Source organism: Lactuca sativa, chromosome 1, assembly GCF_002870075.4.
Source record: "Lactuca sativa cultivar Salinas chromosome 1, Lsat_Salinas_v11, whole genome shotgun sequence".
In the NCBI taxonomy this organism is placed as follows: domain Eukaryota; kingdom Viridiplantae; phylum Streptophyta; class Magnoliopsida; order Asterales; family Asteraceae; genus Lactuca; species Lactuca sativa.
Window position 1 is genome coordinate 102,218,499 of NC_056623.2, and position 26,559 is coordinate 102,245,057.

A 26,559-nucleotide genomic window follows, 5' to 3' on the forward strand; every position below is an offset into this window, starting at 1 on the left:
AAGCGCTAGGCAGGATAGGTATGAGATCATTGCTGCAATGATCACTACCAAAATAAAGGATGAAGAGTCCATCACGGCCCACCCACAGAAAATTCAAAGGTATGCGGACTGCTTACTGATGTTGAATGTCAACTTTTATGATGAGCTGTCCATAGATATCATTCTACACTCCTTGCCTCCTTGCTACGACTAGTTTCGTATGACCTACCACATCAACAAGGAGGAGGTCATTCTAAGCAAGCTTCAAGGCCTACTAAGGACTCTTAAGACTAGTCTGAAAGGCAAATATGTTGCATCTACTCCTACTGCTGCCCCTGTTTTGGCTATTGGGCAAGGAAAAGGAATGAAGAGGAAGATTCCTTCAAAGAGCAACAAGGGAAAGTCCCACGATGGTACTGATGGGTTTTATTATATACTACAAAATCCTATGGTTCACATACAACCCTAAATGCTTTGGATCTATGTTTTCGCTAATTATACATGCAATATTGTTTGCAATGCATTAAGCCTACAACTAGCATGCAATTGACATAAACAACATAAAAAACTAGTTAGGAATTTACCTCTTTATGTAGCTTGTTGAACTTTATGTATTTGGCCTTTAAGAACTTAGTGCCCCAACTGTGACACCTTAAATGGTTCACAGCACACTTTAGACAAAGGATGACTTTTGAGAGAGTTTCTTGCACACTAAAATCACCTCCATGAACTCTTAGAACAGTAGAGTGTTGATTTTGTTGGGTTTTGAGCATTCTAACACTCCTAAGTGTACATGCAACCCTAAATACCTTGGATCTATGTTTTCTCTATTATACATACAAATATGAACTTCCAAGGTATTATCCTAATCTAGCATACAAAACAATGAATGTAACAAGATAGAATACATACCTCTTTGATGTAGAAAGTCTTCATGAAGCTTGAGTGCCTAGTGCCCCAAGTGTGTCACCTCAAATGGTTCACACAACACCAAATACAAATGGAATGACTTGAGAGAAATCTACACTTCATGAAATCGGCTAGCCGTCTCTAGCATGATCCTAGTCACCGATTTTGTCAAGAATAAGATCTTTATATAGTGTTACAATTAGGGTAAACCCTAATTGTCGTGACTTTCCATTTCCTTGGATCCATGGGTTCAAATACACCATGGAGCATCCATGGACCATCCTATGGGTTTTAGCCCAACTTGATTATCCATGGAGCATTAGCCCACTATACAAGTATGGATGATTTACACAATCAACCCATATATTTAATTAGTCTTCTTTTGATCACTTAATTAATCCTAGATTAATTCTTGATCAATACTAATTAAATAATCTTATTATTCTTATTATTAATATACTAGAACTTATAGTATATTAATAACCATAAGTGTCTTATTTCTCTCATTTAGTCTATCCAAGTGCATGATGCCATGCAACCCAAATGGACCATGCCGGGTCGGGTCAAGTCTTACCAATTATAGTTATGGACTTAGACATTAATCCAACAGTCTCCCACTTGGATAAGTCTAAAACTATTATTGCGTATGACTTCAGGAACCGACTGGCAATCGTAGCTCTCAAAAGCTTCTGTCGAACTCTGACCTTGTAGATGAACTCTGACCTTTGTCAGTGACTTGTCCATTATAATCATTCTCTCTGTCCATTTGTTGTTTCCCGATTTCCGATTTATGATGACTGACTAATTGAACAAATCAAATCAGTCCTGGCCCGGCCGAGCACTTCCATTTTTCATCATCAAATCATCGAGGGGCCCACAAATATCGCTTTTATCCCGAAGATAAAAGGAATGGATAAACTTCGACTCATATGGCTTTTTCTACTACTTGTTGAATCATACACAAAGACACGTTTTATAGCACCGAGTTACCAAATGCGTTTTCGTGTAATTAATGTACTATCAATTCATAGTAACAACTCGTATCTCTAGGTTTGAAGAATATAAGATATTATCGTCTCATGATCACTCGTGATAAAATCCATGAAGTGATTCCAATGAGCGCGGGTTGAATCCAATACTCAGAACTTATGAGCACTCATGAGTGTTGTAGCCCTTTGTCCAACACCTTAGACCTCTACAAGACAACCCATGACAATCTTAATTCATATCTATTTCCAACATATTATCGACTGTGGATGGTTTGAATAACTTTGTCATTCCGGAAGAATAACCTAGTTTATTCGGGAAGTCAAAACATGCAAAGTGAAACACAATAATAATTGAATCCAATATGGTATCAAAACCTATGAACATAAATAAAACACCTTTTATTTATCACCATATGATTACACATTATTCATTATATACTATTTTAGCTATCAACTTTATTCTTGAATTTAAAACAATAGTTGTCCCATGCTCCATGCATGTACACTATGTTTTCTAAACACTAGTCATGCCATACACCAAGTATGCATACTATGTTTGTCTATGATCTTTACTTTGTGAACTAGATCAGTTGATCATAACTTCAATGATTCTCTTGTCACAGTCCCAAATCCTTACTGCAAATGCAAGAATTCCAAATTCATGCCATTTACTGAAATTTGTTAGATTCTAAACTTATATGCATTGATCCTCTTGTAATGGTTATGCACAAAGTCATAAAGACTTGACAACAAACATTACAGAGCATTCCAAAGGAGATCAACTCCTTGGAAACATCCTTCTTGCATTAAGTTTCCTTAATCTTACACAAATTGAAAATTCTAACTTTGAAACATTTCCAGATTCCATTTTGACTATCACTTCTGAACAAGAGTTGCCTCCTTACAGATTATGTCAATATGGTCCTTCCAAAATTATCACTATACTTCCAACTGTCCTTGAACAACCAATCTTTGGTAAACCTTAGATTGTCCTCGACAATTGTTTAATCCTTTTGGTCATATCAAGTTCTAAACCTTTTCCCTTCTTAATGCCCCAGGCATTTGGAAAATTTTAGAAAGGACGAATATAGCACATGTAATCGATCCTATATCCGAAGCATATGGGACACGATTCATGATGTCTCACATAAAGACTAAACCAGTCTTTTGCTATAACATTTCCATTTCAATTTGCCAAGTTCTCATAATTCAGATTATGAAAAGGGATGTCATAATCATAATAGAATTTTAGAACGCAAATAAAGGACCCATATACAGAATTTCCTTATGTTGAGCCATTCCAACATGAAATTCATATATATATCCTTGACTAAATGATTAAAACCTCACGATCTAAGCTTATAGATTTGAGATGAAGTATAATTTCCTCTCCCTTAATTATAGCAAAACAACTTTTTCCCAATTGAAACCTTTTGTTTTCTATAATTAACATTGCTAACTTGCAATACTTATCATAATTATCATGCTCCCACTAACATGATGATTATTAACATAACACTTATGCTCCCACTAGCTTTGACATGTACTCAGAAATCAGCTCGACTTCTAGAAATCAATACTTCATTGACGTTCTTACCAAAGTTCAGATTTCTGATACTAGATTGTTTTGATAAAACTTTATCAAAAATCATACACCTTCCCTTAGATAGCACACTTGTGTGTCTAAACAATTATGAAGAGGGATGCCGTAATCATAATGGTTAGACCTATTTGCCACTTCTCACAAGTCCAGGTTAGTGTGCCGGTAAACCACACACGCTCCACTAACAACTTTGAGAATGCAAATATCACAATTGCTATCTAGCTAAAATCTACTTAGTGAAAGTGTTTCCTCACCATCATTTTCATGAATCAGAGAGAAACCTTATGACACTTAGATTTAATGGTGTATGTGTTCTTATCCATGTTAATTGTCAAAATCATAGTCACAAGACAAGGATAATGACAAATCCAAACTCATATGGACTGAACTCAATCTTAATTTCTTGCCACCTGGCAGCTCAAGGGCCTGCCATTGCTTCCAAGTTGTTCTGCAACAAATTGAGAACTCTAAGAACTCATATGCAAAGCTAAATTTAACTGGAATGGGCACAGAATATGTCAACACGATAGGTTATAAACCTCAAGTCGTGTGCTAGTGAAGAACTTCAGGTTCATTTCTTGATTAGTTCTTGAGACTTTCAAGACCTTTAAGACTCCCACTGTCCTCTTGACATATAAGACTTTCTTCTCTGATATTCAAGAGATAGTGTGGGTTCTAATCAAGACAAACACTTCACACAATTGGCCTAAGTTGGTCTTTGTTTTATTCAAAACATCACAACTTACCAATTTCAAATGTACAAGAGTAGAAAACTTTTACTCTTACATTTGACAAGTGTTTTAAACCTTCTTTAAGACATGTCACTCAAGTTACAATCTTGGAGTATGACTCTAAGACTTGTATTGGAACGAAGTATGACTCATCTTCTTGATTTAACCATTTCAACAATTCAAGTTCCTCTTCTTAGTTTGAACTAATTGTGCTATGGTTTCTTAATCATTAATATGATCACAAAAACTGATACTAAAGTACTCTCCCATATTTTCAGATTTGAGAAACTTTTATACTTCTGCGTAATTTGATTCTTCTTATTCACATTGTCATACATTGGAACCTTTTTCCAATGTCTCAGAATTACACTTAAGCTTGTAAGTATAATCATATTTACTGAGCTTTAGTAAACTATGACGAATAGTTTATCAATCTTTTGTAGTGAACTTGACCAGTGCACAAGAATGTGTACTCGATCCCTTAGTCCTTCACTTGACTCACACATCCATGTGAACAAGTAATAAGTCTTAATTTTACAGTACTTGAAAGTTCTCATTCATCATGCTATACCCCTTACATGATTCCAAGTCTCGGTCCAAATGAAACTTGGGTGATGAGAATCTTTCCTTATTTGGTAAATTTAGACATTACCACAAATTAAAGAATCAATTTCATATTTCCACTCTTGCTATTAATGGAATCATATAAGCAACAATTTTTCCTCAAATGCCATTGTAAGGATATTTTAAAATAAATAAAATCAAAATTTTTCTTTTATTTTAAAACTTTGCGGAAAAACTTATCCTTACAATCCATATGAAAACTTGTTGTTATCTATTCCTAAGCAATATCTCATAACTCCTAAGAAGTAGCTCAAGAATCCGATCTTCAAACTATGTGATAGAAATCCATCTATGCGATCAGATTCAACGTATTCTTTCTTTAAGTTTCTTCACTTTTCTTTGATTCTTAAAACATCACCATGTGACCCAGTCACATCATGTATCAAGAATCTCAGAATAGAAACTTAACAGGGTTAGATAGTGGACTTTACCTGAAGTAGAGTCAAACTTATTGACTTTAACATCCTTAGGTAAATCTAGCAGCTTCGCAACCAATGCCCCTTTCTTTGGCAATATAAACATATGTACCCTTTGATAATGGTACATGGGACTGTCACAGACTTAGATTTTCTCTTTACCATTTGGTCAACCGAGTTGATTATGGCCGATCCCTTTCCTTTGGGAAGAGAATGCTTTTGTGGATTTCCTGTGTCACTATTGTCAATGTCCATCAAGTTTTAAGGAAGTTGATCTTAACAAATAGATAAGATCATTAAGGGTCTTGTCATAGTCTGTTTCATAGGTGTTCCAAAAGAACTCACTATGTGACTTAGAAAGTAGTTGAACCACCAACTTTCTCAAGACTTTGACACCCAACTCTCCTGGCTTGTCAATATGTGACTACATCTCCAAGATGTGATCACACATACACCTTTACTTGCAAATAGGGCTTGAGTGACCTTAAACTTTTCAAGAACTTGTGGGTTAGGGAGAATAATTGTGGGAGGTGAAAGAAGTATGATTTCCAAGGGACATCATCTTCATTTAGGAAAGCTTGTTTCAAGAGATTTGGGAAGATCATAAATGTCTAAACCAGACATCTTTTGGGAGATATTCAAGATAGTTGATTTAAAGTCCTTAATATAACACCCAATATGAAATATTAAGGCTAGGACCCAACACAATACTTTTATAACTTGGAAGAGGGATGCCGTAATCCAAGCTATAAAATATTTGAAGGTAGGTGAATGACGATTCACCAATTTCCACCAAGATAAACGAAATGTATTATTAGATTTTAATTGGATTTGAAACTCCTAGATCTTTTTAGATTCATTGAACTGTTTAATCGCATGTTTCAATCTTGAGTGTGACCTTCAGGTTTAGTGATTGGGATGTAGAGGATCACAAAACAAGGTGTAAAGTAACCATGCAAATTACTTGGTACCCTTAAGTGTTTACCCCTTAATCGATGTGTCGGTTAACCACACACGCTCCATCGATACTATAATAAACATTAAGTTACCCTTTGCCTACCTTGTTAAATACGAGTTAGTGTGCCGGTTAACCACACACGCTCCACTAACTGACTTAAACAAAGTGCAAAGTGTAATTTCATGGAATTGCACCTTATTCACATTTTCCTAAGTAACTAAGATTGGGTATTATTAAGAGTTTAGTTACTTAGTATTTATCATTAATACTTTTAATGAAGGGAGAATTATAGTCCTGTCAAACCCGTTCGGCTAACGACCCTCCACCGGTCAAGCAAGCGGTGGGTGAGAGTGGACACCCATTAAGTTGCCATTTTATAGGCAACAACCTTATACCCACCTTATAGACCGGCTTCGTGAATGAGGCGTACTAGCGGTAAGACTGACTTTACTCTTATACATATATATATATATATATATATATATATATATATATATATATATATATATATATATATATTATTAACTTATAATATTATAAAGTATAAGGGTTAAATTTTAACTCTTTAAAATTCTAAGGGCTAACTTGGAATTAAAGGATTCATAAGTGAAAACTTTTCAAATTCCAAAACATGAGGGCAAGTTTTGAAACTATTCAAAACTAATTAATTCCATAACTTATGTGTTTAAAGTGGTTTTAATCCAAAAACTCTTCAAGTTCCATAACTTGAGGACAAGTTATGGAAGACTTTAAACTAATAAAAGAATTAACTTTTCTTTATTTTATAACTTATGGAATTAATTAAGGTTACATATTTTATTACTTAATGAAGTGACTCTTGAACCTCCATAACTTAAGGACAAGATTCTTCATCTTTTGTAATGATTGCCAACTTTTATGAGTTTTATGAAACTTAAATGTGAATTTTCATAAAACTTGAGGACAAGTTACAAAAACACATTTTAGAATCAACTCTTAGATTAATTTGGATTGAAAACACATAATCAATTAACTTTTCTATTAATCTAAGCAACTCATAAGAACAAGATAATTCAAATCAAACTTTTTCATGTAATTAGCCTAATCACTAAACTAATTAAAAACATGAATCTATTGAAAATTATCTTTGAAATTGGATTAGCATGAACATTACCACATCAAAAACAAGTTTATAAGTCCAAAAACAGCTTAAGGTAATGTTCCTAGTCCATGTCTAGCCAAAAAACTCGAAAATATGTTGTCTGGGGCTCCTACTCGTCGAGTGTATCAACGTACTCGATGAGTAGGATGATTTTCTTCATGGACTCGGCGAGTTCATCAGTGGACTCGGCGAGTCCAGTGCCCAGAAAGCCAGAAAATCGAGTTTTTCAGCATTTTTCAGCAATTTGCATCAAGTATAATAGAAAACAAGCCTAGGCTCTGATACCACTGTTGGGTTTTGAGCATTCTAACACTCGTAAGTGTACATGCAACCCTAAATACCTTGGATCTATGTTTTCTCTATTATACATGCAAATATGAACTTCCAAGGTATTATCCTAATCTAGCATACAAAACAATGAATGTAACAAGATAGAATACATACCTCTTTGATGTAGAAAGTCTTCATGAAGCTTGAGTGCCAAGTGCTCCAAGTGTGACACCTCAAATGGTTCACACAACACCAAATACAAATGGAATGACTTGAGAGAAATCTACACTTCATGAAATCAGCTAGCCCTCTCTAGCATGATCCTAGTCACCGATTTTGTCAAGAATAAGATCTTTATATAGTGTTACAATTAGGGTAATCCCTAATTGTCATGACTTTCCATTTCCTTGGATCCATGGGTTCAAATACACCATGGACCATCCATGGACCATCCTATGGGTTTTAGCCTAACTTGATTATCCATGGAGCATCAACCCACTATACAAGTATGGATGATTTACACAATCAACCCATATATTTAATTAGTCTTCTTTTGATCACTTAATTAATCCTAGATTAATTCTTGATCAATACTAATTAAACAATCTTATTATTCTTATTATTAATATACTAGAACTTATAATATATTAATAACCATAAGTGTCTTATTTCTCTCATTTAGTCATTCCAAGTGCATGATGCCATGCAACCCAAATGGACCATGCTGGGTCGGGTCAAGTCTTACCAATTATAGTTATGGACTTAGACATTAATCCAACAGATTTTAGCTATGAGGTCAAGTATATATATATATATATATATATATATATATATATATATATATATATATATATATATATATATATGTTAGGAATCCAAGAGTCATGGGTAAAACCCTAATCCATACATTTGTGCTTATTATCCATGATCCATGAATCAATTGGCCTAACTCTTTATGCATTCATCCATAAACTTAGTCCATCATGTATCATAAGCCGAAACCATATATATATATATATATATATATATATATATATATATATATATATATATATATATATATATATATATATATATAGTACTAGTTTACATAATTATTCCCCATTGATTTAATTAGTCTCTTTTGATCACTAAATTAATTTGAAATTAATTCTTGATCAATAATAATTAAATTGTATGATTTCATATTGATATATTAGAACTTATAATACATTAATAAATCATAAATAACCTCTTCTCAAAAGTCCATCCTATCAAATTGTCGTGGTGATATGCAACCAAAATGGACCATGCAACTCTCGGGTCAAGTACGTACCAATTATAGTTATGGGTTTAGACACCTGATCCAACAATCTCCCACTTGGATAAGTCTAATAACTATTATTGCATGTACAACTCCACAACCCGACTAGCAATCGTAGCTCTTAGAAGTCGTTGTCGAACTTTGATCTAGTCAATGACGTGTCCATTAGATAAGGGATCATATATTCCTCCATTCTAGATATCATATGGACTGAGACATGGATTATAATCGTCCTCTCTTTCCATCTGTTGTTTCCCAATTTCCAATTTCCGACGACGGACTAATTGAACAAATCAAATCACTCGAGGCTTGGCCAAGAACTTAGGTTTTGTCATCATTAAATCATCGAGGGGTCCACAGATATGGGTTTTATCCACATGGGGTAAAGGAACGGATAAAATTCGAATCAAATGCTTGCTTGCACTTACTCATCAAATTACACACAACAATATGTATTATAACACCAGTTTACTGGTGAGTTTACGTATGTCAATGTGCAACCGACTTGTAACTACAACTCACATGTCTCCGTTTCAAGAATATAAGATACTATCATCTCACTAATCACTCGTGATAAAATCCATGAAGTGATTAAATGAACGTGGGTTGAATCCAATACTTGAATCTTATTCTAGGAGTACTCATGAACACTGTAGCAAACTTGTGCTATGTCTAAAACACCTAGACAAACTATAGACCCATTCATGACAGTCTTGCCTCAATACCTACTTCCAACGTATGGTCGACTGTGGATGTTTTGAATAACCCAGTTATTTAGGATGCCAAAACATGCAAAGTGAAAAACAAGAATAATACTAATCCTATATGGCCCCAAAACTTTTAAGTGCCATATTGATTACTCATTATTCATTGTATAATGTTTTGTATAATCAACTTCATATTTGAATTAAAACAATAGTTGTCCCATGCTCCAAGAATGCACACTATGTTTATCTATCATCCTTACTTTATGAAATAGATCAATTGACAACATTTCAATGATGCTTATTTCACAATTCCAAATCCTTATCGTAAATGTAAGAATACCGAATTCTTGCCATGGAAACAAAGTCTCAAAATCAAAGTAAATTCCTTTGAACATCCTTCTTTCATGAAGTTTCCTAATCTTACAATAGATTTAAAGATAACTTCTACTTATGGAAACATTTCCATATTCCCATTGTGACTATCACTTTTGAACAAGAGTATGTCAATATGGTCCTTCCAAAATTCAAAATGTATTCTAGCTTTCCATAAGCAACCAATCTTTCGCGAACCTTAGATTGTCCTTAACAGTTGTTTAACCACTTTAGTCACACCCGATTCTATTCCCTTTTCCCTATTAATGCCCTAGGCATATGGAAAAATTAGAACACAAAAATATTATAGCATATTCAATCGATCCTATACCCAAAGCATATGGGACACGATTCATAATGTCTTACATAAAGACATGATACTTGATCAGTCTTTTGCTATAATATTTCTATTTGCCATGTTCTCATAATTCTGATTATGAAGAGGGATGCCGTAATCATAATCGTATTTTGAGAATGCAATTAACATTTCCATATATAGAATTCCCTTACGTTGAACCATTCCAACATAACATTCATGTATATTTGACTAAATTTGAATAAAAACTCAATTTAAGCTTTTAGAATTGATATGATGTATAACTTCCTCTCCCTTAATTATAGCAAAACAACTTTTCAAACACTACAACTTTGAGAATTGAAACCTTTTGTTTTTCTATAATTAACATTGCTAACTAGCAACACTTTCCATAATATTTATACTCCCACTAGCATAATAATTATTATCTTACTAGCATAGCACTTATGCTCCCACTAGCTTTGACATGTATTCAGAAATCAGGTAGACTTCTAGAAATGAATACTTATTGACTTCCTTTCCAAAGTTCAAATTTCTGATACGAGATGATTCGATAAAACTTTATCTAAGCATCTCAAACTCATACACTTTTCTGTCTAAACAATTTTATAACTTACAACAATAATTCTCAAATGGTTAGACCTTTTGCAATTTCTCACAATTCGAACTATGAAGAGGGATGTCGTAATCATAATCAAATTTGAGAATGCAAATGTTATAATTGCTAATTATTAAAATATACATATTGAATGCGTTTCCTCACAATCATTTTCATGAATTGGGGATATACCTTATGACACTTAGATTTTGTGGTGTATGTGTTCCTATCCATGTGAATTTGTCTTAACCATAATCACAAGACAAGGGAAGTGAAAAATCCAAACTCATATGGACTGAACTTGTTCAATCTTAATTTCTTGCCACCGGTAGCACAAGGGCCTACCATTGCTTCAAGTTTGTTATGCAACCAATTGAGAACTCATACAATTCACATGCATAGTCAACCAACTAGATTGGCCACAGAAACAAGAATATGTCAACATGATAGGTTACAAACCTCAAGTCGTGTGCTAGTGTTTAACAATAGGTTTATTCTTGATTAGTTCTTGATAGTTTCAAGATCTTTAAGACACCCACTGGCCTCTTGACATATAAGATTTACTTTGTCAAGGAACATTACTTGACAAACAAATATTCAAGAGTTAGTTCGGATTCTAATCAAGACCAACACTTCACACAATTGGTCTTAGTTGGTCATTGTTTTATCCGAAACAAAACCAATTTCAAATGTACAAGAGTAGAAAACATTTTACTCTACATTTGATAAGTGTTCTAAACCTTTCTTATGATTATGTCACTCAACGCTCAATCTTGGAGTGTGACTCCAAGATTTGACTTTGGAACGAAATATGATTTATCTTCTTGATTTAACCATTTCAACAATTCATGATTCCTCTTCTTAAGATGTCCTTAGAGAATCAATTGTGATATGGTATTTCATAATCATTAAGATGATCATAAAACATGATACTAAAGTACCCTACCATATTTTCAGATTGGAGAAACTTTTATCTTTCTACCTAATTTGATTCTTCTTATTCGTTCTGCGATACATTAAACTTTTCCAATGATTCAGAATTATACTTAAACTTGTAACCATAACCATATTTCTAAACTTTTGTAAATCATGACGAATAGTCTTATCGTTATTTGTGGTGGACCGGAACAGCGCACACCCAGTGTACCAGATCCCCTAGTCCTTCACTTGACTCACATATACATATGAACAAGGAATTAGTCTTAATTTCCCTAAGATGAAAGCTCTCATTCATCACACAATACAAGTTGCATGATTCCAAGTATCTGTCCAGCTGAAACTTAAGTGATGAGAATCTTTCTGTATTTGGCAAATTCTCGACACTACCATAAACAAAAGAATCAAATTCATATTACTCATTGGAACAAAGCTTTGACACCTCAACATTATTTAGCAAATATCTAGGTAAATTGACTACCATACTTTCATGCACTAAGCTAATGACCTGCATGCAAAGACCACACCATCTTCTCTCTCCTTCCTCCTTAACTCTCAACCATAAGGATCCCCATTCACCCCTCTCCATTCAATTACTAACACTCCAAGATTTCCTCTCAAAGACCATCTAAACTTTCTCTCATCTTTACCTCAAAATTCTCGTGAGTTTGGGTGTTGACAAGAAGAAATCTCCAAGCTTCATACTTAGGTAAGATCATGTAAACTCAAGGTGATTTATTTCATTTTATGATAAATCCTTCACTCCTTAACACTCCATTTCATGATCCATGTTTCTTAGAAACCCCATAAGTTTGAGATCTACCCAAGGGAGCTTGCTAGGGTCGAAATCTCTCTTATCTCTTCATTAAAACCATCGAAACCCAAAAGTGAGTTCATACCCCCTATTTTCGGTTTTTACTTGTTTTTGTGGGAGAATAAAAGTTGCTTTGTGTAAATCTATGTGTATATGCATGTATATGTGGGGTTTTCATAATTTATGTTGTGATTATGTGTTGAAATCCTCGTAGACTCCAAAAATATGCTAACACATGATGGTATTTGTGAAACAAACCACATAATGCAACATAATATGAAAATGAAAGGATTAAATCCCTTCAAGGATGTTGAAAGTAAGAAAATCATGTAAATGGCCAAAATTGAAAAAAACCATCAAAAGTGAGCTGCTTATGTAACCCATGGTTTTGAAAGGACCAGAAAGGATTATTTTATATAAACATGGATCTTTATGTCATTCATGAATTTCCAAGGGCTAAAAATGTAAACTTTCACCAAAAGGGCCTCAAATTGGGCGTTCACGGTTTTATGGGCTAAACTTGTAAATTTTTGGCTTTTAATATTTAAATTATCTTTTTAGACAAATTTGAACAAAAAATGTAAATATTCGGTAAAAAGGGCTGAAAAAGTCAATTTTCATAAAATTAGGGCCAAAAGTGTTACTTCTAACGAAAAAGGGCTAGAAATACTATTTCGTTTAGAACAAGCCCTAAAATATAAACTTTTGGTTTTAAGGGACCTAAAGTGTCATTTTTACCAAAATGTGCCTTAATTGTAAATTTTCGGTTGTAAGGACCGAAACTGACTTTTTACAAAAAGTGGCCCTTTTATGTCATTTTGGTAAATAATTGAACAAGAACGAGCGATACAATAACAAAGGAATTAAGTATGTCATTTATACTTTTATTGAGCCTGGAATATACATTACATGTCTATTGGGCCTTAGTGGTCCATTTACATGTTAGTTGGGGCTGGAATATACATTAAATGTCTATTTGGCCTTAGTGGTCCATTACATGCTTGTTGGGCCTGGAATATACTTTACATGTCGATTAGGCCTTAGTGGTCCATTTACATGCTTGTTGGGCCTTGAATATACACTTACATGTCTATTGGGCCTTAGTGGTCCATTTACATTCTTATTATGTCTAGAATATATATATATATATATATATATATATATATATATATATATATATATTACATGTTTATTGGGTCTTTGTAGCCCATATACATGCTTGTTGTGTAACATCCCAAGTTCAGAAGCAAGAGTTCAGGGGTGTAAAGTGTTATTAGGAGGGCGGACTCAGCGAGTAGGTGCGGTTACTCGTCGAGTCGGAACGGGATTTGGTCGCGAGTTAAGTGACCAATTTCGCCAAGTCGACAGTTGGACTCCACGAGTTGGTGCTGGGAAGAGAAAACCCTAAGATTTAGGGTTTGCACCCTATTTAAAGGATCTCTTGTCCACCCTTCAGCCCCTTACTACCCTTTTGAGATCCATAAACCCTAAATCGTGAGTGAGAGTCATTGAAAGCAATTTGGAGCCTAGATAACTGATTTTATGAAGAGATCTTGAAGATCAAGAAGCTCGGATGAAGGAGATTTGTGAAGATTCAGATTATTCTTCAGTGGGAGGTCGTTTTGGAGGTAATGAATCGTTATCTTGACCTTCTCCTTTCTAGATCCATCTTTCATGGAGTTTTAGGGTTTGTTTTGGGGATAATATAATGTGATTTTGGTGAATGTGTTAGATCTTGAGTTGAAACTCCAGATCTGAGTTCTATTTGGATCCAATATGCAGAAAGTCCTTTGAATTGCTATGCAAAATCCATCCCCCATGAGTTAAGTTCATTTCTAGCTTGGTTTTTTAATTTTGGGACATGAAAGCACGCAAATGTAGCAACTTTATGTTGCTAATGCACTCTAGGGACCCAGATCTACTGTTTGCAGGAAAAGAGTAGCTCTGTATCTTTCAATTATGGGAATACCCGTATGAACTCGGCGAGTCTCGGAGTTGACTCGATGAGTAGGGTCCGGGTTTGGTTCGATTAAGTTCCAAGTGAACTCAGCGAGTCTGTGGGATGACTCGGTGAGTTGGTCTGGGACTTCAGGCACTGAGTCGCGTAGTGACTCGGCGAGTATGGGAGATGACTCAGCAAATCGAGTTGTTTATGGTGGGTTTTAGAGTTAAGTGAACTCGGCGAGTCACTAGGTTGACTTGGCGAGTAGGGTCAACCAGGAAGGTTGACTTTGACCAAGAGTTGATCAGTTGACTTTCGAGGGTATGTTGGTAATTTTGGTTCTGATGGTAATGGTTTCCTTGGAGTATCAGGTGGTGGTGTTCGTGGCGGTGATCGGGAGCTTTGATTCTATCTCTCCAGCTCGACAAGTGCAAGGTAAGTTATCCTCACTATATCAACAGGGTCTACGACACCAAAGCAGGCCCTTTATCGGATGGGAATCCGGGTATTTGTTTGATATGTTATCGAGTTCCTAGATCTGCATCCTGGTATTAGGATGGTATTATGTTAGTGACCTGGTTAAGGTCGGTATCCTGGTATAGAGGGTAATGTTATGTTAGTGACCGGTTAGGTCGGTATCCTGGTTAGGATGTTGTTATGCTACATGATCTTATTGAACCATTTGTTTGGCTGAGGATTGTTATGTGTTTAACTGTTTTATGTGCACATGGTTGTTTGACTGGGGTTGGATCGAGGCGGGTCCTGCTTTGTGTTTTAGGGCAACATACTCAGGGCGTACCGGATAGATCGTAGGCCCAGCGAGCGGTCCGGATACGCTGAAGGCCCCAAGAGGGAGGTCCAGACGTGCCGAGGCTCGGAGAGTGGACCAGGTGGACTGAAGGCCCGGTGCAGGCGAACCAGTCATACTGTAGACTCAGGGAGTGAACCAGGTGGACTGAAGGCCCAGTGCGGGCAGACCAGTCACACTATAGACTCGATATGCATGGTTGTTCTGTATTGAGATATGATATGAGTATGGTTATATGTGGTTGGTATTTTCAGGGTAACTCATTAAGCTTTTGGGCTTACAGTTTTAGTGTTTTGTTTCAGGTACTTCAGGAGATCGTGGAAATGAGAAGGCGTGATCGTACCGATCCTCATTTTTACAATGATGTTTCTGGGATACTCTGATAATAAGCAAACTGAAAACCTCTTTGTAATAATTAATGGATTTGGTTTGTTTTTGAAAATTTTAAATTTATTGGAAGTTTTATTGATGTTAGAAGTTGGTATCAGAGCCTTGCTTTGAGTGAATCGGAGGAACATTCGTGTGAATCCAGTCTCAAATCAAGGGGAGTTTTCAAGTGATTTCTAAATTGGTTTTCAAATAAGAAAAGGAGGAGGCAGAGTGTACGATCAGCCAAAGCCAGTAAGTTGAACCCAAAATACCATACAAGTTATCTGATTATGTGATACATTAGAACATCATGCTAGTACTAGGCTAGGGATATTCAGGGATTTCATGATAGAATTGCCTAATTGCATGATGCTTGCTAGCCTAGGGTTTCCCTTATATGAGATATTCAACATTCCTCTAGGAGTGAGGATTGAGCGCTTGCGGTGTGTGCATATATGGTTAAGGTGTTGTGGTGATACTTGAGACAAGTATGGGTAGGTGTGGAAGGTAGTATGGGCCCGTACTACTAAAACCACAGGACCCATATGTGTATCAAGGAAGTCACAACTTCCTAGGGTGTTGTGTGTAATTTAGTTCTCAGGCAGGTATGTGTTGTATCTAAGGGTCTTGTTGGTATGTTGCAGTATGGTGGTTATGACACGCTTCGGGGAAGGATCCGGTTCAGGATCAGGATCAGGAGAGGGTGGTTAGGGTGGATCAGCGCCACCCGAGGTTATTGGTCAGATGAGTATGGATGAGTTGGATGCCAGGATTCGGGCTCTGTTGCCGGAGATGTTTGGGTAGATCAAGACCGCCATGGTTGAGTACTTTAATGAGCGCTATGCAGCTATTGCGGAGAGGGCTACCGCGGCAGCTACAGAAGCTGCAGTTGCGGCAGGTGGAGGAGCCGGTAGAGGTTTTCAGTATCGGGACTTCGATAATACAAAGGCCCCTACCTTTGATGGAGTTCAAGATCCGATCATTGCTATGAGATGGTTGTCAGACGTAGAGGGTTGTTTCTTCACGTGTTCATGCCTTGAAGATCAAAGGCTGAGGTGTGCTCTGAACCTTTAGAGGCTCGGAGCGAAGGATTGGTGGAGGTTGACTATGAAATCTTATTCTGATGCGCAGCGGGCTGCGGTTACTTGGGATCAGTTCCGGGAAATGTTCAGTACTCGTTATGCTCCACGGGTTGAGAGAGAGAGAGGTCGGCTTAGGAGTTCTTGGAGCTGAAGCAGGATTCAGAGTTGCTGACGGAGATGACCATGATGTTCAGGAGAAGGCGATGTTTTGCCCTAAGTTTGCTTTGGAGCAGGATCGGATGTCTCCATATCTGAGTATCGTCAAGAGGGATATTCGGTACTTTGTGTCCACGCAGAGATGTGATACCTTGTTAGACTTGCAGGAGGCCGCCAGGCGGCGTGAGTTGGAGATTGATTTGTAGTTGCAAGAGCAGAGGCAGGCCCCGATGCAGTCGCAGCCGGCGCCGAAACGGTCCAAAACCGTTGACTCTAGGATTGGAAGTCAGAGCAGCCATAATTGTAAGAAGTGTGGGAAGGGTCATGCCGGAGTTTGTAGGTCTGTTGTTGCGTGTCACAAGTACGGGAGAGAGGGGCATTATGCGAGGTATTGCCGTCAGTCGGCCCCGGTTCAGGATATGAGGATTTGTTATGATTGCCACCAGGTTGGGCACTTGAGGGTCAACTGTCCACAGCTAGTTGCAAGACCAGTGCAGACTCCAACACCAGCCAATTTGAGGATTTCGGGAAGGGGTCAGGGTGGAGCGGAGCCTCCAAGGGATCAGGGATGCGCTTTCCAGCTTACATCAAAAGAGGTCAGGGCCGAGCCAGATGCAGTTGCGGGTATGTTTCCATCTTGTTATCTTGTTATGTGCGTGGTATTGTAAACATGTCTGTCTTTTCTGCATGATTCGTAGTAGGATTGAGGAACTTAGTAGTTAGGAGTGGCAGTCGGTTAGCGTCCGGGAGGATTGATGATCGGAAGATAAGATATATGATCTCTTTGTTAGGAATAGCAAGCGTGAGGTGAAAAGTGTTCAGTTGAGATTTGAACTTCCTTGGAGTTTGGGATGTGCGATGTCGGGAGAGTTATTCTGTGGAGTTTGCTCACTCTAGCGGGAATCAGTTCATGGAGAAGGGGGACTATATCAAGTGGGGTCAATCGAGTCATGTCGGTTTCGCCATCGGTAGTTAGTAGTTGGTGCACTAAGTGGGGAGAATTGGAAAATACTCGGGTGAATCAGCAAGCATCCAGGGTTGGTTAGCTGTTTAGATTCAGCAGTATCTTTAGCCGAGAGTGTGAACTAGTTAGAGCAGGTGATAGACACGTGGGGCAGGGAACAGTCCATGGTTTCAGATAAGGTAGTTGATCGGCATGAGGCCTGGGATTAGGCTGGGGTTAAAATTCATGGGAAGGATCTGGAATTCAGAGCCCCTGGAGGGCTAGAACAGAATGCAAGGGAGAGATTCCCGGGAATAATGGTTCAGGGTGATGTACAATAGTTTTAAGCGGTTCGGAGAGACTGAAGGCCGGCGGGCATACCAGTCAGGCCGAAGGCTCGGAGAACGGTCCGGACGGGATGAAGGCCCAGAAGGGCGGCCCAGACATGCTGATGATTCTGAGAGTGATCCAGATAGGCTGAAGGCCAGGTAAGGTGGTCCAGTCATGCTGAATACTATGTATGTGCTAAGTAGACCTGTATGCAGAGAATGAGTCTGGCCATGCTATAGCAATCAATAGGTCTGGCCTCAAGTATTGATCATGATAATGGAGTTAGCTATGGGTCATGTATGGGTTTTGTTAGTTATGTAATCAGATCCAGAGTATATCGGAGTTATGGAGTAGCAATTGCTCTACAATGGGTAGTGTAGAGTGGAGTTTTAGCATTGTGGCACTTGATGGTGTGGTAAAGATCGTCGATTGGACTTCCTTGAATAATGGAAAGGGGAATGTAAGTAGCCCAGTGAAGGAGTGTTGGAAAACATAAGTGAAAACAGTAGTATGAATGGATGATCAGAAGTATTTCAGTTATGGATAGTCAACACTGAGATTGTACCAGTTGTATGGAAGCATATACGGGTTGGGTGTCCATTGAGGTTGTGGAATGATTATCGTTGATGTCGAATAAGAGGAGTTCGGAAGTGATGCAAGGATAAATCCTTGGGTTTTAAGTATGGTTGTAGTCATGGGTTATGTATGTGATGGTGTTCCATCTGAGGGATGGCTGGACCTGTTGTAGATGTACCTGGAATTTCAGTTTGAGGCTGTTTGGGCCAGGTATGAGTGTTTATATGATTTAGCTGGTTCTCCATGAGAGTTGTTTGGATGTTGAAGGATGTGTTATCTTGGCACAGAAAAGGGATTAGATGTAGAAGGAGAACTGGATGAGTTTCCAATATTATGTGTACCCGGGTTGTCATCAGTTTTGGCAAGGGGAAGATAGCTTAGAGCTATGGTAGTGTCCGGTGGTTATTATGGTATCCAGTTTTTGCAAGCTACAGAAGTAGGTGCAAGGCGGGAATGTAATAGTATCATCAGGTGATACTTAGTTGATATGTGTAGTTATCAGGGAAAAGAAGCTGGTGGCCGGCTTAGATCTGTTGGCAAGGTTTGACATAGGAAGAAGTGGTTTCATAATGGATATGATAAGCAATGTCTTTAGAGACCGAGGTTCGGTTCAAGGTGGAAGGTTACATTGTAGAAATGAGTTTTTCGAATCTTGTGTTGCAGCCGTCTTTGAGGACGAAGCCTAAGTTAAGTGGAGGAGAACTGTAACATCCCAAGTTCACAAGCAAGAGTTCAGCGGTGTGAAGTGTTATTAGGAGGGCAGGCTCGGCGAGTAGGTTCGGTTACTCGTTGATTCAGAATGGGATTTGGTCGCGAGTTAAGTGACCAACTCGCCGATTCGGCATCTGGACTCGAGGAGTTGGTGCTGAGAAGAGAAAACCCTAAGATTTAGGATTTGCACCCTATTTAAAGCATCTATTGTCCACCCCTCAGCCCCTTACTACCCTTTTGAGATCCAAAAACCCCAAATCTTGAGTGAGATTCCTTGGATGCAATTTGGAGCCTAGATAAGTTATTTTGTGAAGAGATCTTGAAGATCAAGAAGCGTGGATCAAGGAGATTTGGATTATTCTTCAGTGGGAGGTTGTTTTGGAGGTAATAAATCATTATCTTGACCTTCTCCTTTCTAGATCCATCTTTCACGGAGTTTTAGGGTTTGTTTGGGGATAATATGATGAGATTTTGGTGCATGAGTTAGATCTGGAGTTGAAACTCCATATCTGAGTACTATTTGGATCCAATATGCAAAAAGTCCTTTGAATTGCTATGAAAAAGCCATCCCCCATGAGTTAAGCTCCTTTCTAGCTTGGTTTTTGAATTTTGGGACATGAAAGAACGTAAAGGTAGCAACTTTAGGTTACTAATGCAATCTAGGGACCCAGATCTACTGTTTGGACCAAAGGAGTAGCTCTGTATCTTTCGATTATGGGAATACCCGTATGAACTCGGCGATTCTGGGAGATGACTCGGTGAGTAGGGTTGGATTTTGGTTCGATTAAGTTCCATGTGAACTCGGCGAGTCTGGGGGATGACTCAGTGAGTTGTTTTGGGGTTTCAGGCACTGAGTCGTGTAGTGACTCGGCGAGTCTGGGAGATGAATCAGCGAGTCAAGTTGTTTATGGTGGGTTTCAGAGTTAAGTGAACACGGCGAGTCACTAGGTTGACTCAGCGAGTAGGGTCAACCAGGAAGGTTGACTTTGACCAGGGGTTGACCACTTGACTTTCGAGGGTATGTTGGTAATTTTGGTTCTAATGGTTATGGTTTCCTTGGAATATCAGGTGGTGGTGTTCGTGGTGGTGATCGGGAGTTTTGATTCTATCTCTCCAGCTCGGAAAGTGCAAGGTGAGTTATCCTCACTATATCAATAGGGTCTACGGCACCAAGGCCGGCCCTTTATCAGATGGGAATCCAGGTATTTGTTTGATATGTTATTGAGTTGCTAGATCTGCATCCTGGTATTAGCATGGTATTATGTTAGTGATCTGGTTATGGTCGATATCCTGGTGTATAGGGTAATGTTATGTTATGACCGGTTAGGTCGGTATCCTGGTTAGGATGTTGTTATGTTGCATGATCTTATTGAACCATTTGTTTTGCTGAGGATTGTTATGTGTTTAACTGTTTTATGTGCACATGGTTGTTTGACTGGGGTTGGTTCGAGGCGGGTCCTGCTTTGTGTTGTAGGGCAACATACTCAGGGCGTACCGGATAGACCGTAGGCCCAGCGAGCGGTCCGGATACGCTGAAGGCCCCAAGAGGGAGGTCCAGACGTGCCGAGGCTCGGAGAGTGGACCAGGTGGACTGAAGGCCCGGTGCAGGCGGGCCAGTCATACTGTAGACTCAGGGAGTGGACCAGGTGGACTGAAGGCCCAGTGCGGGCAGACCAGTCACACTATAGACTCGATATGCATGGTTGTTCTGTATTGAGATATGATATGAATATGGTTATATGTGGTTGGTATTTTCGGGGTAACTCATTAAGCTTTTGGGCTTACAGTTTTAGTGTTTTGTTTCAGGTACTTCAGGAGATCGTGGAAAGGAGAAGGCGTGATCGTACCGTTCCTCATTTGTACAATGACGTTTCTGGAATACTCTGATAATAAGCAAATTGAAAAACTTTTTGTAATTATTAATGGATTAGGGTTGTTTTTGAAAAGTTTAAATTTATTGGAAATTTTATGGATGTTACATGTTGGGCCTAGAATATACACTTACATGTTTATTGGGCCTCTGTGGCCCATTTATATGCTCGTTGGGCCTTGTAACCTTAAAACATACCCGAAAGCATTAATTACGACATTAAACGGTGAGATACAATATTCGTGTAGATATAGTTAAGGTTCTTGTGACACACGTTAATTCGTTCGTGCCTACCTACTGTACAACCTTTAGCCTATACTAATAACCAGAGTCTCCTGGAGGGAGAGCGAGAGTTTGTGTATAGATCTATACGTGGTTGACACCCACACCTGAGTTGTTCACTATAGTTAGACTTGGCCAGTCTAGGGTGACAAACCTTACCTTAAACAAGTTGGCATATGAAAAACGTCATGATGGGCGGATCAATCATTATCAAGTATGATTATAACGACTCACAAAGAAATTAACTCCACTGTAAATTTACGGACTACATAAAAAATTCCACAATTACGATATTATACAAACACCAACTTACGGTCTTTGGGTATTAATACTATAACACTTTTGCAAGCAAAAAATATCGGATTTTCTGGGAAAAACTTACCCTATATATCACTTTTTACTTATACAGAAAACATGGGATTTTCTAGAATACTTTCCTTATAGCTTTTCAAAACACACATGCATTAACACAAGATTTGATACAAAGAATTCAAACCGTTTACTTCATTTACAGAAAATATCGGATTTTCTAGTGTTTACAAAGTGATACAAACTTTTCATACAAATACACTTATGAACTCACCAACATTATATATGTTGATAGTTTTCAAAATAACTTGTATTCTCAGGAAACCATTAAACAGGTGGACATCAAGATCATGTCGAAATTTGTTGCATTTTGTTGCTATTATAAACATTGATATTATGGGATGTAACTCTTGTAAACAATTATAATGATGTAAACTCAGTATTGTTGTATTATTTCTCGTGTGAGGATGATGCTTACTTGGTTTCAATTATATTCACTGTGATGATATTACAAGATGAAATCACCTCAACCCCTGGACGTTTCCATCTTACTCTTCGGTTCGGGGGTGCAAGATACTCAAGCCTTTAACTCTTCTCATTCAGATTTCCATGTACTGATTCTGCTATGCATGTATTTTTCTCACCCATACTTACAATATAACCTTTCTCCTACCTTTAGAAGGCCACGTGGACGTACAAAAACATGACAGGTAGAAGAATATCAAAATCAAGATTAAGGTGAACTCGAAACAAAATTCCAAACTGTAAGAGACGTTGAAGTGGCATGAGTAGGTAATGCTTAATGAAGTGATTAGCATTTCTTGAATAAGACTATACAATCCTTAAAAAAACATTTTGAGGACACAATTCGACTACGTACGAGTCAAACAATAGCTCCTAGTTATTGACCGAGTCAAACTATCGAGTCAACTCTTTTAGGATTTGGAATGACTCGACTTGTAACTCGTACGAGTTTAACAATTATGATTATTATAATTATGATATTATAAATTAATTATAGTATAATATCATAATAAATACATATCAAGCCATTCAAAATCTGATTTATTATAGAAAGCCTATTAGGATTATCAAATAATTATGTATAAAAATGTCTTCAACTAATAACGTTACCATAGATGTATAGCAAATCATAAAATCTGATTAAAAGTTCTAAACCAAAGCCTGTCAGAAATCAAACTATTTGATCAGTTATACATCTTTATACGAACTTTTTGGCTAAATGAATTAATATATGGGATCACATAATAGAAAATCAGCTTCAACTTTATCCATCTTGGTCCAATTCAAAATTACAAAAAGTTTCTCTGTTTTTTTAAATTAAATAAACATAGCATTAGATGACATGTAAATTTCATGGGATATTAAACAAAGTTGAAGGTGGTATGTGTCAGCAACTTTTGATACAATTGACTTCTTTTATTTGCATTCGTCTTCGTCTCCATCTTTTGTCTGTGTTCAGCTGTTGCAACTCCAATGGTGGTTTCTTGCTTCCTCATATGGGTGGGATCAACATGATAAAAGATAGCGATGACAATTTGGTTGGATATGGAATGATGCTCAAGGATCAATACCAATTCATCAAGGCACCATGAAGAACTAGCATAATTCTGGGACAACACGATAACAGAAGTCCTAGGTGCTTTATTGCACTCTCCAATTTCAGTTTTAGCTCTCCTCTAGTTTCAATCTCTTCATCATCCAAAAGGTGGAAATATTTGCATCCCAGAGGGCCTTATGCAAATGATCTATGAAACCATAAAGAGTATCAACGCCTCGAAAACTTAAAAAGACATCATATTTATGATTGTTAAGAGGGAAAGAAAATGATCCTACTGATAACATTGCCATAAGATTATGATAAAGAGAAATTACAAGGGTTCTCAATGAAAAGCTTAAAGACTACAAAGAATAAAGCAGATATAAATACTAGGTAGGCAAAACCCTAATGGGCTAAAGGCTATAGGCCCATATACAAGTGGGATAATAATAGAGGAAATGACTCAAAGGGGTAACTATGTTTCTAGAGCGTTCAAAAAACACTATAAAAGTTTGATATGTTCAAAAACTACCATCCAAGTAAACTTTTTGTCATCATAATTATTTACAAAAAAAATAATGATATATTCCTCCTTTAAAAATCGATTTAGGGTTTTGAATGACTTCTTCTTCTCCTATGATTGCTCTTCTTCTTCTAAAGTGATGATCTCGAACTCAAGTCTAAAAGCCTAATTCTTGATTTAAGGCAACAAGTGTTGGGTTTTGAGCTTTTAACACTCTTATGGTGTACATGCAACCATAAATGCTTTGGATCTATGTTTTCTCTAATTATACATGCTTTTTGTTTTTCCAAAGCATTCTCCCTATGTAGCATACAATTGAAGCTATATAATATAAATCTTTATTTTAGATGCTTACCTCTTGAGTGGTGTAGAGTTCTTGACTTTTGAATTCTTTAGCACCTCAAGTGAGATGCCTCTATTGGTTCACAAACACCAAAATGCAAAAAGAGGCTTAAGAGAATAATTTGGTTATCTCCAAGATATGGTGTAGCCAATTTTGGCTCTATAGGGGTTGTATTTATAGTGTTGCACAAGTTAGGGTTACACTTTGCAAACCCTAATAACCCATCACTTTCATGCTCCATGGGTTTAACCTCCATGGACTATCCATGGATTAGTTTAACCCACCTACATGATCATTGATTATTGGCCCACACTACAAGAATGATTGATTTACATAATCAATCCCCCTCTATCTAATTAGTCTCTTTTGATCACAAAATTAATTCCAATTTAATTATTGATCAATACTAATTAACAAATATGATTTAATATTAATATATTATACTTGTTATATATTGATATACAACCTTATTCTCAAAATCCATCCTATCAAGTTGCACTGGTGAAGGCAACCCAAAAAGGACCATGCTACAATCGAGTCAAGTACATCCTAGTTATAGTTATGGGCTTAGACACGAAATCCAACAGTCTCCCACTTGGATAAGTTTAGCAATTGTAACTGCCAATGTGACTTCGGGATACGACTTAGCAACTTATTGTCCAGCAGTTTGTTTCCCAATTTCCGTTTCGTCTGACATAGAACATAACTGAACACAACAATTTAGTTCTGACCAGGCCCGACACATAAGTCAAAACAGAATCATCGAGGGGCCCAAACTATTTCTTTTAATCCTCTTAGGATAAAAGGGAATAGATAAACTTCGACATTATATGCTTGTACTAACTACACATTAAATCATACACGATGATACGTTTTATAACACCAAGTTACTAATGTGTTTTCGTATCATCAATGCACAACCAACTTTTAGTCAATAACTCATATATCTTGGTACGAAGACTTATATTGTCACACCCCCAAACTAGAATGGCGGAATCGTTCGAGGGTGGATGACTTCATGTAGTATCGTAACAGTTGAATACATAGTAAAGAAAGTAAAACAGCCATCATATATATAATTTAAAAGATACATTGTTGAATGATACTTGTTCAAAATAAATTACAATATGATGACAAAATGAGTTTTAAACTAACGCCTTAGCGTCCCTTCTCCAAAATCTGGGGTTTACCTGTATTACTGAATCCCTGATAAATACAAGTAGTTTTAAAAGAGAGTCAACAATTAAGTTGGTTAGTTCATAAGCGTTTATGTATAAAATTTTTAAGTTTGGTATAAAATCACTGAGTTTATTTCTGAAAAATCCAATATATTTCCATGAGTGTGTGGTAGTTTAAAATTTCCAAAACTATAATGCATTAGTAGTTTTTCATGTCTAGAATAACAGATTTAAGTATGTATAAAATTACTAAGACATTTGATAAACCCGTAAATCATCGTGTTTTTAATACTCTATGTGAGTTTTATTTTCATGCTATTGACCTAGACTGACTGTAACAACGTTCTTCAGGCGTTGGAATGTAATGACGTTTGTCACTCCAGTCCTGCCGGTCTAACTGTAGCTAACAGTTTAGGTGCGGGACTGTCAATCCCGTATTGATCTATACACAAATATCACTCTCTCCCTACAAGAGATTATGGTATATAATACAGGACTTTAACTACATACTTGAAAGTACGTGAAGTTGAATGTCTCAACAAAGTTAGTATCAAACAGTAATTTGTTCTTGAACATGAAACTATTTCCTTGATATAGTAATTATAGTATGTAAAATCTCATGAATATCTAGTAAACTATACCTATTATAGTTTTTCCAAAAGTATGTTTCATTTGTATGGTAAACCCTAGTGTAGTGTCGACTTTGTATGTAAAGTATAACATTATCGAACATTTATACTCAAAATATAAATAAAGTCTTTTATATTTATATAACAACATGTTTCATTCCAAAAATATAGGGTGTTATCATGATATGTTGTATGAGAATGTTTTCGTATGGTAGTTATAAATCACATATGATTGATTATAACAAAAGGTATAGCAAGAGATTGATGTTTTTCACACGAGG